General features: G+C 45.9%; 1 protein-coding gene across 1 annotated transcript in view; it reads right to left on the bottom strand.

Annotated features, from left to right (window-relative positions):
* The window catches only part of LOC116832018 (serpin B10-like), a 66954-nt gene that overhangs the window by 32553 nt on the left and 18325 nt on the right, over positions 1-16076 (bottom strand). The window lies entirely within an intron of this gene.

The raw sequence follows: 16076 nt of genomic DNA, 5'->3' as shown, positions 1-16076 counted from the left end.
CATCAGCAGGCAGTCTTGAAATTTTCCAGTTGACCTGTAATGCTAAAACTATGAGGGGGAGCCTGGGTTTCTCTGTAACAAAGCATAGTAACACTGAAACACACTGTGATTAATGATAGGTTTACAGGTAATATTCACGTATAAAAACTTCACTGAGATTCTTTTGATGTCACAGGGTGTGACTTTGTGGCAGCTGCCTTGCTGCTGAATCATAAAATTCTCTGCTTCATGTTATATTATTTTAACTGGTTCTAAGATCTTTTTTCTATCCCCGTTTTTTCCTGGAAGAGAACACCAAACAGAAACCAGTTATAACAATGCAGCTTAGTATCAATGCACTGATGTGTTGAGAAGGGCTATCTGGGGGCCTCTTGTTAAAATTTTTGCTTTTTTTTTTTTAAAACATTTCTGAAAACCAATTGATTTTGCCTTTTTGAATGAACCAAATTGCATCAAATGGCTGGTATTTTCCAAATTTCACAGAGAAAGAATACTTCCCACCTCTGGCTTCCCTATATTGTCTTTACCCTCCGCCCTGCTCCTTCAAATTGTGCCCCCTCCTTCACTGTGCTATGGTTTTACTATATCTTTCTAGGACAGAGTGTAAACAATTCCAGCACACATTATTTAATGTGTTCTTATCAAGTGGTCTCCTTCCCCTGTTTATGGTTATTAGAAAGCAGAGCTGTTTTATATGGGGAGAAATTAAATAGTGTAGAGGCTGAAATAACAGCACAGTACGGGGGAGGTGCAGGTCTTCTTGAGAGGTGGCTTCTTGCGCTGTGTCACACTGACAATGTTGTGTTCAGTACAGCTGCTCCAGCTGGGGCTGGGCATTCATCATGCATAGCCTTCAAATATGGAACTTACTCCCCTTTCTCTCTCCTCTTTCCCTCCACCTCCCTCCATTCTTTGTTAAAAATAACCCACATCTGTTTACACTTCCAAACAGGCCCATATCTTCATAGAAATGTACAATGATGAAACACACTTATTTTCCCTTTTCCACACCTGACAAATATTCAAAGGAGCTTGTGATGGGTTCCCCCCCTACCTGGGACTGGGGTATCACTAAGACCACCTGACCCATCAGCCTGGGATCCCCTCTTACACTGTGCTACTGTGATAAGCTGGCAAGCTCTCCAAGCTTGCTCTTTCACCAGCATACACACAGATAGGAACACACCCAGCTGCAGTTTCACAGACAGATGCTGAGATCAGCTCCGCATAGGAAGACTCAGTTAAGGCATCTCTCATGCCACGTCTACACTACGGGATAATATCAAATTAGCTAATCGGTTTCTTAAAACTGATATTATAAAGTCGAGTGTGCGCGTTCACACTAGGCACGTTAATTCGATAGTGTGTGTCCATGGTCCAAGGCTAGCGTCGATTTCTGGAGCGGTGCACTGTGGGTAGCCGTTCCGTAGCTATAGGTCCACTTCGGTTGCCCGCTCAGTCTCCCCTGCCATCTTGGAACGCGGGTTCAGATCCAGTGGCGTGGATGGCGGCGACAATCTTTTGGTCGGCGGTTAGGTGTCGTGCCTGGGTGGTGTGCGCAGCGTTCATGTCGCGCCTTTTTCCCTGGGTGAACTGAGCAAACGCCATAGCACAGCAAGCATGGACCCTGCTGAGATCAGTAACGCTATCGTGAACGTTGTCAACACCTCGCGCACTCTCGTGCTGTCTATGCTGAGCCATGAACTGCAAAGGCAGGAGGAGAGGAGGAGGCAGCTACGGCAGCGCGGCGACGAGAGCGATGAGGACATGGACACTGAATTCTCCCTAACCGCGGGCCCCTGCGTTTTGGAGCTACTGCTGGTAATGGGCAGGTTCTACCCATTGAAGCGCCGATTTTGGGCATGCCGGAAACAAGCACAGACTGGTGGGACCGCATAGTTTTGCAGGTGTGGGACGATTCCCAGTGGCTGCAAAACTTTCGCATGCGTAAGAGCACTTTCTTTGAACTTTGTGACATGCTTTCCCCTGCCCTGAAACGCCATAATACTAAGATGAGAGCAGCCCTCACAGTGGAGAAGCGAGTGGCAATAGCCCTCTGGAAGCTTGCAACGCCAGACAGCTACCGGTCAGTCGGGAATCAATTTGGAGTGGGCAAATCTACTGTGGGGGCTGCTGTGATGCAAGTAGCCAAAGCAATCGTTAAGCTGCTGCTACGAAAGGTTGTGACTCTTGGAAACGTGCAGGTGATAGTGGATGGCTTTGCTGCAATGGGATTCCCTAACTGTGGGGGGCCATAGATGGAACCCATATCCCTATCTTGGCCCCAGAGCGCCAGGGCACCCAGTACGTAAACCGCAAGGGGTACTTTTCAATGGTGCTGCAAGCACTGGTGGATCACAAGGGACGTTTCACCAACATCCACGTGGGATGGCCAGGAAGGGTTCATGACGCTCGCGTCTTCAGAAGCACTACTCTGTTTAAACGGCTGCAGCAAGGGAATTACTTCCCAGACCAGAAAATAACCGTTGGGGATGTTGAAATGCCTGTCGTTATCCTGGGTGACCCAGCCTACCCCTTGATGCCATGGCTCATGAAGCCATACACAGGCAGCCTGGACAGTGGTCAGGAGCTGTTCAACTACAGGCTGAGCAAGTGCAGGATGGTGTAGAATGTGCATTTGGGCGTTTAAAAAGGGCGCTGGCGAACATTACTTACTCGCTCAGACCTCAGCCAAACCAATGTCCCGTTTTTTATTGCTGCTTGCTGTGTGCTCCACAATCTCTGTGAGAGTAAGGGGGAGACATTTATGGCGGGGTGGGAGGCTGAGGCAAATCACCTGGCCGCTGAGTACGAGCAGCCAGAGACCAGGGCGATTAGAAGAGCACACCAGGAGGCGGTGCGCATCAGAGAAGCCTTGAAAACGAGTTTCAGCACGGGCCAGGGTACGGTGTGACTGCTGTGTTTGTTTCCCCTTGATGAACCCTCCCCCCTTGATTGACTCATTCCCTGTAAGCAACCCACCCTTCCCCTTTACTTACAGCTTGCTGAAGGAAATAAAGTCAGTATCGTTTAAAAATCATGTATTCTTTATTAAAAGTCATTCAGTATTGTTTAAAAATCATGTATTCTTTCTTAAAAGTCATTCCCTGTAAGCAACCCACCCTCCCCCTTTGGATGTATTCTTTATTAAAAAGTAATTATAAAAAGAGGCAGAGAATTATCAAGGTATCCCTGCCTGCTGTGCTTTGGAGAGGGATAGGAGGGAAGGAAAAGGCCATTAAGCTCATTTCAACGTAATGACAGCCTTTTGCTTGGACTGTCCAGGGGGGTGGAGTGGGCGGGTGCAGAAAGCCTTCCCCCACGCGTTCTTACACGTCTGGGTGAGGAGATATGGAACGTGGGGAGCTTTGAGGGTGGTTAACATGGGCTGCAGCGGCACTCTGTAAGCCCGCTGCTCTTCCTGAAGATCCACCATGCGTTGGAGGATATCAGTTTGAGCACGCAGCAGCTGCAGCGTAGCATCCCGCCACCGCTGATCTTCCTGCCTACACCTCTCATCTCGAGCGTCTCTCCTATCCTCCCGTTCACTGGCATCTTTCCTGTACTTTGCTAGCACATCCTTCCACTCATTCTGATGAGCTCTGTCATTGCGTGTTACTTCCATGATTTCTGAGAACATTTCATCTCGTGTTCTTCCTCCTCTCCGCCTTATCTGAGCTAGCCTTCGGGATGGCGTAGGGAGGCCGGACAACTGTGCAGCTGCATGGGGGAGGGAGAAAAGGGAGAGAAGTATGTAAAAAGATACATTTTACAGAACAATGCTTGTACTCTTTCACAGTGAATAACACTATCCACCTTACATAGCACATGTGATTTCACTACAAGGTCGCATTTTGCATCGTTTAATATTGAGTGCCTGTGGCTCTGGTGTTGCAGATCTCACAGACGCAGGTCCAGGCATCCAAATTAAGCTTCCATGCGCCATGGTAAGGCTTTCTGTTTGACTTCTCCAGCGTTCATATACACAGTGATCTATGATGCCTTGTTCCTGTTAAGAGGAACCAGCAAACCCCAAACCCCCCTCTTTCCCCTCCTCCCCCACCGCATGGCTGCTATCATGTAAGATCACTGGTAATGATCGTGGCCCCTGGTACCGCGTGGAAGATTCCTGCTCGCCAAACGCTGAGAAACTCAGCGCTATCCTTCCTCCCCTCCCCCGCTTTGCTACGAGCAAGGAAGGATTAAGCGGCTGCCCAGTAGGAAAATCGCCATGTCTGCCCCCTAATTAAAGTCCTGAATTTCAACCAGGTTACAATGAATGATATAACTCTCCTGAGAATACCACCGCAGGATGCAGAACGTATGTTTCTGGAATGCCAGCAGTCACCTGGGCCATACGCGGCTGTGCTTTGTGAAGCTATGATTCCGAATTACTTGCTACATGCATGGCGTGGAAAAGTGTCATACAATGGGGGACCAAATAGGGCTGCCTTGCCCAGAAATCTTCTGCAAAAGCTTTTTGAGTACCTCCAAGAGCGATTCATAGAGATTTCTTTGGAGGATTTTCGCTCCATCCCCAGACACGTTAACGATCTTTTCCCAACTTAACTGGCTGCGAATGCATCCCAAGCCCTGATGGCAATTCAATCATTAAAAAACGCTTGTTTTAAAACCATGTTTGATATTTACAAAGGTACACTCACCAGAGTCGCTTCCATGGCTTCACTGTCTGGGCTTGTGGCTTGGGAGGGCTGGGACGGTAATTCTGGGTCACAAAAAGCTCCTGGCTGTTGGGGCTAACGGAGTGCTGTGTGCTCTCAGCAAGCTCTTCCTCCTCTTCCTCTTCCTCCTCATCTTCCCCCTCCGCAGAATCCTCAGCCACGGTTGATATTACAACCCCGACCTCTGAATCCACGGCCAGGGGTGGGGTACTGGTTGCGCCCCCCCTAAAATTGCATGCAGCTCAGCATAGAAGCGGCATGTTTTCGGCCCTGACCCAGACCTTCCGTTTGCTTCTCTGGTTTCTGGTATGCCTGTCTGAGCTCCTTAACTTTTACTCTGCACTGCACTGAGTCCCTGCTGTGGCCTTTTCCCGTCATAGACTTTGAAATTCTTTCAAATATTTTTTCATTTCGTCTTTTTGAACGGAGTTCTGTTAGCACTGAATCCTCTCCCCATATAGCGATCAGATCCAGTACCTCTTGTGCGGTCCAGGCTGGTGCTCTTTTTCGATTCTCAGGAGACTGCATTGTTACCTGTGCTGATGAGCTCTGCGTGGTCACCTGTGCTGATCAGAGCTCCACGCTGGCCAAACAGGAAATTGAATTCAAAAGTTCGCGGGGCTTTTCCTGTTTACCTAATTGCTCAAATGTCGATATTCCGTCACATCAACTAACCGATATGTTTAATATCGAATTTAGCGCACTTCTCCTCAAGTCCGGGTGAGTACATGAATACTATTACAGAGCCTTTATATCGATATAAAGGGATTGCAGTGGTGAAGGGTAAAGCGTTAATGATTTAACGCTCTTTAAATCGTTTAACAGCGTTAAGTGTAGCAGGCCTCAGTTGTAAGGACCCCTCCTAATTGGAGTGTAAACCCAAAATTATACTGTTTCGCTGCCAGGAAAGTACAGGATAGCTATAAATTGCCCCCTCAGATGTGGAGAGAGACTCCACACTTTCTGAACAAATTATATTTCCACACCACTGGTTTTAGATCAAACAAAAAATTTATAACCACAAAGATAGATTTTAGTGATTATAGTGATAGCAAACAAAAAGAGTTTAACCATATTAAACCAACAAACTCAAACTAACTAACACCTAGATATGTAGGACTAATAATTAAAAATTTCAATCTGATGTACGCGGTGGCAGATTTTAAGGACAACGATGTGTTCCAGGTTCCAAAACGGTGAAATCCTTATGGGAATATGTGTCCTGTCTTGTTAGTGTTTCGTTGTGTTGTAGGGGCGTCGTGTTTTTGTTCATGTGGAAGTTTTGCTGTGACTGGTCAACATTGCAATGTACAAGTGCTATTCTGAGAGTTTCTGGTTTACAACGTTCCTGGGGTAACTCGAGTGCATTTCCTCATAACATTAACATCTGTTGGCCTTTTTACTGTGAACGAAGGCTGCTTGTTGGTGTTTTCATCACAATATTTTCATAACACATAATAGCAAACGTCCTATTCATATATGAAAATAGAATACAATTCAATGAGCAATAAGGCTAACAATCAAGAATTTTAGATGATACTCACAAGGCATACTTTGTAAAAAATAGTCTATTAATGCGTGACGAATATTGGGTTCCATGGGTGGTCAGAGCTTACTCCCTTTCGGGTGTCAAAGTTAAAACCAGACTCAAGATTTTCAGAACCTCTGTTTTATAGCACGCGCTCTGCTAATAACCAGATAATGTTGAGCACCATACAGACACAACTCTTATTTATGCAGATAAAAGGGGGACTTTAGCAGATAAGCAAGGAAGCAAATGAAGCGTTACTGGCTAGCATGCTATTTATTCTTACTTAACTAACGATTTCTTCTGTTAATGTTTCGCCATTAGCACCCTTGTTTATGCCTAATGTTTCTTTTCCTGGCACCTGTATTTCAACATTTCTTATTTCTGCTTAAAGGTACGTACAACATTTCTTTAATCCATTCTTATTTTCACAATATAATTAATTCTACTTTCACACGGGCTATCGAAAAGGAGTGAGTTAGGGTACCAGAATCTGGCCCATAGGGCCCAATTGTCTATGGAGGACCCAATTGTGCAAACACTTATGCATGCAAGTAACTATATTCATGTGAGTAATGTTATTTGTAAGAGCAGGAAAGAACTAGCCCTGAATTTTGAGTTACTCTCACATAGAAATTTGAAAGTAGAAACCCTCTCAGATTGAAAATAGCCAAAGATATTTGCTTAATCTTTAGAAAAATGACAAGAAAAATCACCTTTTGACAGAGACTAAGCATGGAAAACTGCAGCCCAATATGTGACTGGTTCAAACAGATGTTTGTAGAAAAAACAGACAGACAACTGGTGAATTTGCCTCCATTTCTAGCCAAGATAATTGGGTAGGGGGCAGGTTTTCTTGCTTCCTATATTTTGATTCTCCCACAAACCACCTCTTACAGCTCTAATGGCAATAATGCTTCCCTAAACATTTTGGTCTTTGAACTCCACACTGGAGTCTACTGTGAATGCCAGCAAATTCAAACCACTGCCTGAAAAATGGAAAAGCAGACTCCTAGATAGTTGGCACTGGCATAGGAATGTAGATCAAATAATGCTTTGTTATTTGCTTCATGCTACACATTCTTAGTTTGTTTCAAAGATGTGTTCCCCTTCCACCCTACACACTTTGCTATTATGTGTTTTGTGCCTGTGCTCCTTTCCCTCCATCATGATATTTTTAAAAATAAAGACTCTGTTCCATTAAGTTAAAGTAACATGGACTGAAAGACTCACCATATTTGTGAAGTGAGCAGACACATCTTGACTGAGTGCCATGTCTGATTGGTCCCAAAAATACCACCTCCCAAAAAAGCCTGTCCTAATCTGATTTCAAGTTCTTAGTTTTATGAACTATTCGGCTGATTATCGAATATTTATAAATAGGAGCAGCAGATCCTTCCAGAGGAAGAAATCAGTAGAAACAGTCAGGATCATCTACAGTCAGTGCACTTCTTCTGATGATGACCAAATAACCCATGGATGCAAGGGGAGAGGATGGTATCCAGGGCCAGTTTGCTGAGGGCTCCAACATGGAAATTAGATATCATCAAGAACATTAAGAACTCCCCAAATGTCATGCTTAAGTGACTGAGTGAGTTTAAAAATATAAAAGTACCCTATTGACTCCAAGTTAGACAAGTTATTAAAAGAGTTGATGTGACTGAGCAAAGACTGAGCCATAGAGAAGCTCAAGAGACATGTAAAGAAATGGCTGATGTCAGGAGAGGTGGATGTGAGGATAAAATGGGCGTTCTGGACAACAGGAAATAGAATCTGAAAATAACTAACATACAGAGGTAAGTGTTGAATTGGAAAGAGCTTGCAGAACCCATTGTGCTGAACCAAAAGAAAATGAGCCACTCAGAGCTCCAATCACCAGATTCCTGGTATTTCAGAGAAAATAGCTTGTCCAGCAAGAACCTAGAAAAATGGAGAAACTGCAATAACAATGATACACAAGTCTTTGAATATTCTCAACTCAATCTGGAAACATGCCATAAAAAGAAGAAAAAGGAGAGAACACTAAGTAATTTTTAAGAATGGTCCTGACACTGCCATGTGGTACCACCCCAACTCACTCCAAGTAATATCTTTCTTATAGAGTAAGGCCTCAGTCCTGCAAACACTTGAACACATGCTTAACTTCATGAATTTAATTGGACTGTTCATGTGTTTAAAATTAAAGACGTATATAAGTGTTTCCAGGATGAGAGTTTTTACAGGGCCAGAATCTGTCCCAAATCTAAAACTTTTCCAAAGGTGTGAATATTTGTGAATATGGGATTGAAAATGCACATTGACAATTTGTCAGTTGTTGTTCAGATAAAGATGGACACAATGTAAATGATTGTTCAGCTAGTGAAGACTACAAACCAATCCTTACAATAAAATCCTCTCTCTAATCATGCCTGTGTGTTAAGTCAATGAAATCAGGGTGGGGAGGTTGTTTCTACATTTATTTACTTTTTTTGCTGAGATGTATTTCTTAAATGAAGTTTGTTTTTACTGCTTACAATAGGGTCAGGCAAACATTTTGGCCTGAGGGCTGCATTGGGTTTTGGAATTTGTATAGAGAGCCGGTTAGGGGAGTGGGGCTTGGCCTGCCCCCCACTCCCCTATCTATCCCCTCCGCTGCTGGCCCCCTGATGTCCCGATGGGACCCCTGCCCCATTCCCCCCCACTCCCTGTCCCCTGACCCCCCACCCCTGACTGCCCTGCGCCACTTCATCCAACCTCTCCTCTTCTTCCTGATGGCCCCTCTGGGATCCCTGCCCCATCCAGCTACTCCTTCTCCCTGACCACCCATGGAACTCCTGCCTCTGACTGCCCCCTGCCACCCCATCCAACACCCCTCCTTCCTGACTGCCCTCTCAGGACCCCTGCCTCCATTCAACCCCCCTGTCCCCTGCTCTCTGACTGCCCTGACCCCTATCCACACTCCCATCCCCTGACCACCACCCCGAATTCCCCTGCTTTCTATCCAACCCCCTCCAGTTCCCCGCTCCTTGCCCCCTTACGGCGCTGCTTGGAGCACTGGCGGCTGTCAGCGCTACAGCTGCGCTTACTGGCTGGAGCCAGCCATGCACGGTGAAGCACAGAGCACTGGGTCAAGCCGGGCTCTGTAGCTGCCTTGCCCCAGGAGCTCGTTGCCCCGAGCATTGCACCAGTGGTGGGGCAAGCTGAGGCTGCGCGGGAGGGGGAACATCAGGAGAGGGGCTGGGGGCTAGCCTCCTGGGGTTGGGGGCTAGCCTTCTGGGCCAGGAGCTCAGGGCCCAGGCAGGAGGGTCCCACAGGCCAGATGTGGCCCACAGGCCGTAGTTTGTCCACCTCTGGCTTAGAACAATTACAAAAGTCTAAAATGAGTCAGTTTAGCGCATCACTGGAAGAAAAAATTGGTACATTCCTGCTGAGAGTTTAAGTTGAAATTCACTACTACCGTCATCAGGTCCACACAGATTACTGTAGGTACAGTAACACTTTTTTATCTTTAAATGTATTGTGGTCACTTGCACTGTTTCCTATTCCTCATTCTACAATTGACCAAGATACAGGAAAGTGAAGAAAAAGTACCCAAAATGTTTAGACATTCAAGAAAATGTGGTACATTCCTGCTTCTGCAAGATCCTATTAGGTAACAGCAAGTTACACTTCTTAAGGGACACAGAGTCTGCTTAAGCAGGGGTTCTCAACCTTTTTCTCTCTGAGGCCCACCCTAAACATGCTATACAAATAGCAAGGCCCAGCAGAGTCGGGGGTGGGGGAGGGGCAGGACTTGGGGCAGGGGCCTTGGGCACAGTTTGACTTCTACTGGGAGCTGGGGGAGGGGGCGGCAGGAGCCAGCAGGGTTTGAGCCACCTCTGCATGGAAGGTCCAGGGAGGGAGTGCCACCTCCACCCCCTGACTCACCTCAGCAGGTCACCCAGCCTGTCTCAGTTGTGGGGGTGTGGATGTGCAACCCAAAATTATAACACAGAGTTTGGAAGCTTAGCTCAAAAAGTTTAAAAACAGCTCAAGGTGCAGGGAACAGGGAGGCTAGGGGCTGTGTGTGGGCAGGGGGGTAACTCAGGGTGTTGGGAGGAGGGTACTAGGGACTGTGTGTGAACAGAGGGATAGTTCAGTGTGTAGGAAGAGGGTATTAGTGGCTGTGTGCAGGTGGGGGAAAGCTCAGGGTAAAGGGCCGGGGAGGCTAGGGACTGTGTGTGGGCATTGGGGTAGCTCATGGTACAGAGAGTGGGGAGGCTAGGGGCTGTGTGTGATCAGAGAGTAGCTCAGGGTGAAGGGAGGGGTTAGCTGGGACTGTGTGCACACAGAGGGTGGCTGTGGGTATGTAGGGAGGGGGTGGCTAGGGGCTGTGTGTGGGCAGGGGGTAACTCAGGGTGTTGGGAGCGGGGTACTAGGGATTGTGTGTGAGCAGCGAGATAGTTCAGTGTGTAGAGAGAGGGTATTAGTGGCTGTGTGCAGGCGGGGGGTAGCTCAGGGTACGGGGGGGGAGGCTAGGGGCTGTGTGCGGGCAGAGGGGTAGTTCAGAGTGTCGGGAGACGGGTACTAGAGGGCTGTGAGCAGGCAGAGCGGTAGCTCAGGGTACAGGGAGAGAGGTACTAGGGGGCTGTGTGCAGGCAGAGGGGTAGCTCAAGGTATAGGGAGAGGGGGATTAGGGCTGTGTGCTGGGAGGGCTCCCCTGTGGTCCCTGTTCCCGGAGGGGCCTGCGAGTCATGGAGCCAGGTCTCCTCACCCAGGGGGCTCTTACCAGCTGTCTCTGCAGGAGCAAAGGGGGCTGGGAGCTGAGGAGCAGCTTCAACCTGGGGCACCAGCAAGAGAAGAGGGAACACTGCTGCTGCTAATGGTTCCATGGCACCAGCCAGAGCAGCAGCTGCCCAACGCTGCCTGGCTCCAGCTTCCGCCTCTGACCTGGCCAGTGGGTGGGGACAGAAGATGGGGCGGGAGCTGCCCCCAAGACTGCCGTGATCTTGCCATGCAGTTAGGAGTGGGGGACAATGCCCTCCATGTCCCCAGTGCTGCTCATGGGCTCAGGGCTTCTGCTCCACAGTGAGCACCAGGGCTCGGGGCTCCAGGATTCAGCACTCCGGGGGGCGCTGGGGATCAGGGCTTCAGCAGCAGGGCTCCGTGTCCCCCTTGAAAGGGCTCACGGACTCCCAGGAGGCCACAGAACCCTGGTTGAGATCTGCTGTGCTAAAGAACAGGATGCTCTTGGTCTTATTATGCCTCATAAAAAAGAGAAATAAGTGATCTGCTACAAATTGAGTGATAATACCAAAACAATATGGTACCATAGAAGAGCTAACAATGGTGCCTTGTAAAATCAGCTCAGCGTGGATTGAAAGCATCTTTCATTCACATGCAGCCCAGAATGGATGAAAGTAATACTTCTCTTCCAACTTGATCCCTGGCAGATACACTCTGCTATAGCTTTCACCATCAGTTTTCTGCTGGTCCACTTGGAAAACCTCTCATAAGCTAATTCTCTTTCTTGCTTCAGAGAATTAGTAAATCAAAGACTGAAAATATAATCCATTGGCCCTGTCTACATTACATGTTTTTTTCCTTAATGTGAACATTCTCTATAATCCCCAAAAGAGAGACTTCAGTGCTATTTGAAAATACACTAAAGATCACTGGAAAACTCCTTGCCAGTTTTATTTACCTGTCCCTGTATTTTAGAAGGCATTGTATTCCCTTTCACTACACAATGTGTAAAATTTTGAATAATCGATGGCTTTATTTTTTTAACACAAGAAATAAGAACAGTTCTAAATACAAGCCATTTGCATCAGTAAAATCTCAAGAATATATTTTGTGTCTGATAAGCCATATATGTAGCCTTTCTCACAAACTCTTAGAAATCATATTGTACACTGAAACTGAGATCTAGTACTTGGATATCTGTAAACATATAAATGTAGGATAACAGACATTATCTGGGCACTCTAGTCCCATGGACAGATTGAACGCAATTTTCACCAACATTGTGTCCAAGCCCAGAGCTAGAGCAAAATTCCACAGCTAGCCCTTGTCTTTGCAATGGACCAATCCTAATCCAAACTCCAAATTTTAAGGTGTTTGAAAGGTGGTCTACTAGAGCTTGGGCTGAATAGAAGATAAAGTGGCCTAGAGAACATGGATTTGGAGAGGAACAGGACTTTTGGTTGATTTTTAGCACCTGTTCAGAGACTGACCTCCAGTGGCTGACTTGGTTTATCACAGATGTGACTTTTCCAGATACTTGCGGCTGAGTATGAGTGCTAAATATGGGAGCTTTCATATCTACCTGTAAAAACTTGCTAAGAAACACAGTGTTTGCTGTTTATTTGTACTGCAGTAGTGCCCAGACATCGCATCTTGACTGGGACAGGTGCTATCAAACGCAGTCCTTTTAATCCCATTGAAACTTTTTAGGCAGTGAAGTCAGTACATTTTAAATTTAAATAGTGGAACTAGTTAATTAACAGGTTGCACAAGTCATTTCCTAGAATTTGTACAAGATATGAGATGTCTCAACATGAGTCTCCTTAATTTAGGGTGATGAGAATTTTTCAGACTCTAAACTCACTCAAAAATGTTGAGGTTCGAGACCTTTTTGGCCTGGCAAAACGTTGATTTTGGGCTGCTTCATTTTTGTTTTGTTTCCCTGGTAGTCCCAGAATTGGGGGCACAAATTCCTTTCAAACACAAACTGTTATCATATGGGCAGCCTGCTTTTCAGTTTAGATTTCTTTGCCAAAATTTTGATGGGGCAAACATCCATCTGAGGCTGAGACGGCCCATCAATTATTCCCTTAATAGTAATTCTTGGAAACAATAATGTGTCTTTCATTCATCTAGGCTCAGTTATGTGCTCTTTTCTAAGAGATTTAGACTAAAACATTACTGACACTTCACTGTTACTATCAGATATAGAGCTGGAATAACTTTGACTTAATTGAGGCAAAGAAATACATGGACAATACGTCCACTCTTCTGGGTTTGTTTCATTTGATTTTTTTTAAGAGATGTGTTTGAATTGAATCCTGTATGCAAATGCCCTTGATATTTGGACAAGATCTGAGCTAATTCTGCCTGCAAACTCTTTGATTCATCAAATAGTGAAATATTTTCTCTTTTGTTGCTGGATATTCTGCCACTTCTCAGTACTTGTGTCAGTGACATAGTATATTGATCAGGTTTATCATCTTATGTTGTGTGTGATGTTTGTTTTGTCAGCACTTGTGTGTCTGCTCTTGGTTGGATGATGAAGAGGGGAGCGAGACGGTAAGAACCCGAGCAAAACGGTAATTTAATTTAGCTTAATCCATTCAGGAAATACACCACTTTATCAGTGGATCTACTTTTCTCCTTAGAGTTCAGAATGATTCACACAGTCAAACATAGCACACACCTATATAGTGTTAAAGACTCTTCTATGAGCTCTTTCATAAAAGAGGCTGCAGTGGATTAAGATAGATTGGGAGTTCCTTCCACTTCTTTGCTGCGTGGCCTAAAACAAATCTCAGGTAACCTCTCTGAGCCGCTATTTCTTCATCTGCTAATCTACTTCACAGGCTCACTGTATCAGTTAACACCTGTACAGTGCGCAGCCCTATAGGGGTGATAATTGCTCACTGTGATTGTTGTGGCAGAATACAGTGAAAATGTGTTGGTTCAAAAAGTGTCACTTTGTACAGAATATAGTATTCCCTGACTGAATGCTTAACACCTCCCAGCAGAACAGAGCATCACTGCGATGCGGGACTCTTCAAAATGACTATAATTTAAGGTAAGTCTGCATTTGCTTCCTAAAATGAGCACCAAAAGATTCCCAAACTTGGAACAGACATCTGTATAGAGTACAAGTGGAGATGCTGTCTGTTAGTCTGCTCCCTAAGCCTTCACATGTGTGTTCTTGTCAATCCGGCTGGAATCGAACTGGTCATTGATCTACTAGTGTAGCTGAAAATATGGCAGTTGAATGGCTGGCAGCTTTCTGGTGGTCTGAGTCCCAACATGCTGCATGTTTTCTCTGTTTCTAGGTGCTCCTTTGTTTGCCTGTTACACGCTCTTATTGTCTCTCACTAGACTAACCATTACCACCATGTTTCACATATCATATGTGGGGTAATAAAATGAGAAGAACTACGTGTGACAGGATCTATACCCAGGATGAAATCTGGAAGCTGTTGGAATTACTGTGCGCCCTAACTATTTAGCTGGGTTGACCTCCTACCCTTGCTCTGCTGGTGACTCACAGCCAGCCCCTCCAGGCTCTGTTATCACCCAACACAAAACAGCAGGTGGCGCCACACATGCAACTGACTAACCTGAGGGCTTTACCTAAGCCACTTATGGACCAACAATGGAGGCCCCAGCTAATTTCCCAGCTCCCCAGCCATACACACCCACTGGAGTATAAACCCAGAATGGAGCCATCTTGCACTGCAGCATAGTCTGTACAGTGCAAACTCATTACATTAGTCTGCTTCCCCCTCAATGTGGGGAAGATATTCACCCAAGTGTATTAACAGAATTAAGATTCACTAACACATCACTCAAAACCACACAGTGATTATAAGTGAGAACAAACAGGGCAAAGCAGGTTACCTAAGAAATCAAACAAAATGCAATCTAAGCCATCTATACTAGATAGGATTTGAATCAGCAATATCTCACCAAGACTGATGATACAAGCAGGCTTACAGATTGTTGAGGCACAAGATGCATCTGTTTTGTAGCCTGGGTTTCCCACTCCCTTTTTCAAAGTACTTTGTCTTCTAGCATTTCTTTTAGGTGTTGAGTTGTGGGGGAGTGAAGACCAAAAGATGACACTCCCCAGCTTTGTTTCAAGCCAGCTTCCCAGCCCAGTTTCTGGTCTAGTCACATGCCCTTGCATGCCTTGCTGAATCATAGCAGCCATTATTTATAGGCTGGGTGAAGGGTCCCCAGGTGAGGACAGGCCCTTTCCATGGGCCATCATCTTTGTTGATGAACCATTCGCACTATCTAGCTTCTTCATCGATGTACCTGAAAGGCTAGTTGTGGGTGTTTCCAACTTCACAACACCTTTCAGTAACACGTACACAGCAAAACTTCATAACTTTGTATAGAGGGACAGCACATCCTTCCAATGGGATATTAATGTTCAACAGAACAAGATGTTTAGAATGATACCTTACAAAGCATACTTTGTACAAATCATATCATACTTACATCATCATGGTAAATATGGGGTGCTTTGGGGCGCAGAATGTCACAGCATGTTTCTAAAACTAAACTACCCTTTTTTAAGAGAACTGTTTACAGAGATGTGTGATGTGGTGTTTACCACACACAGGTGATGAAATGCTTAATGTGGGTCTGAGAGATCAATACACGCAGGTGGTGGTACTAGGAGGGTAGGCCTGGCATGTTAAAGATGAGTCTCAGATGGGGAAGGATGTGGGTGGTTTCTGTAAAAGGAGGAAGCCCAGAATAGAAAAAGACTGACGGGGGAAAGCCTATATGTTTCTTTTGGGTAGCAGAGCACAGAGGAAGCTCAGGAGGGAATTTACACCCTGGTCCTGATGGAAGAGGGAAAAGGGGTGAAGGGGAATCTTGAAATGGGCCTGAGAGAAGGCCAGCCCACAAGCAGAAAGCCTTGTGAGGGACTGGAGTTGAGGATCCAAAGAAGGCAAGACTTAAGGAGGGTAGTCCCCGAAAGTCAGCACTTCGCAGAAAAATGGAAAGCTTGCGGGGAGGGACTGTGGACACAGGATGGTTTAAAAGTTCAAGCCTGGAAAAGGGCCGGCCGCTGCTTTCCCTGAAATCTGTGTTTTGCTTTTGAGTTGGATTAATAGACTCCAAGGAGAAGCCTTGGGGCTGCAAGTCTGAAAGAAGAG

The sequence above is a fragment of the Chelonoidis abingdonii genome, chromosome 2, assembly GCF_003597395.2.
Source record: "Chelonoidis abingdonii isolate Lonesome George chromosome 2, CheloAbing_2.0, whole genome shotgun sequence".
Taxonomy (NCBI): Eukaryota; Metazoa; Chordata; order Testudines; family Testudinidae; genus Chelonoidis; species Chelonoidis abingdonii.
Note: the sequence above shows the minus strand (reverse complement) of the source record. Positions and strands in the feature narration are given on the sequence as shown.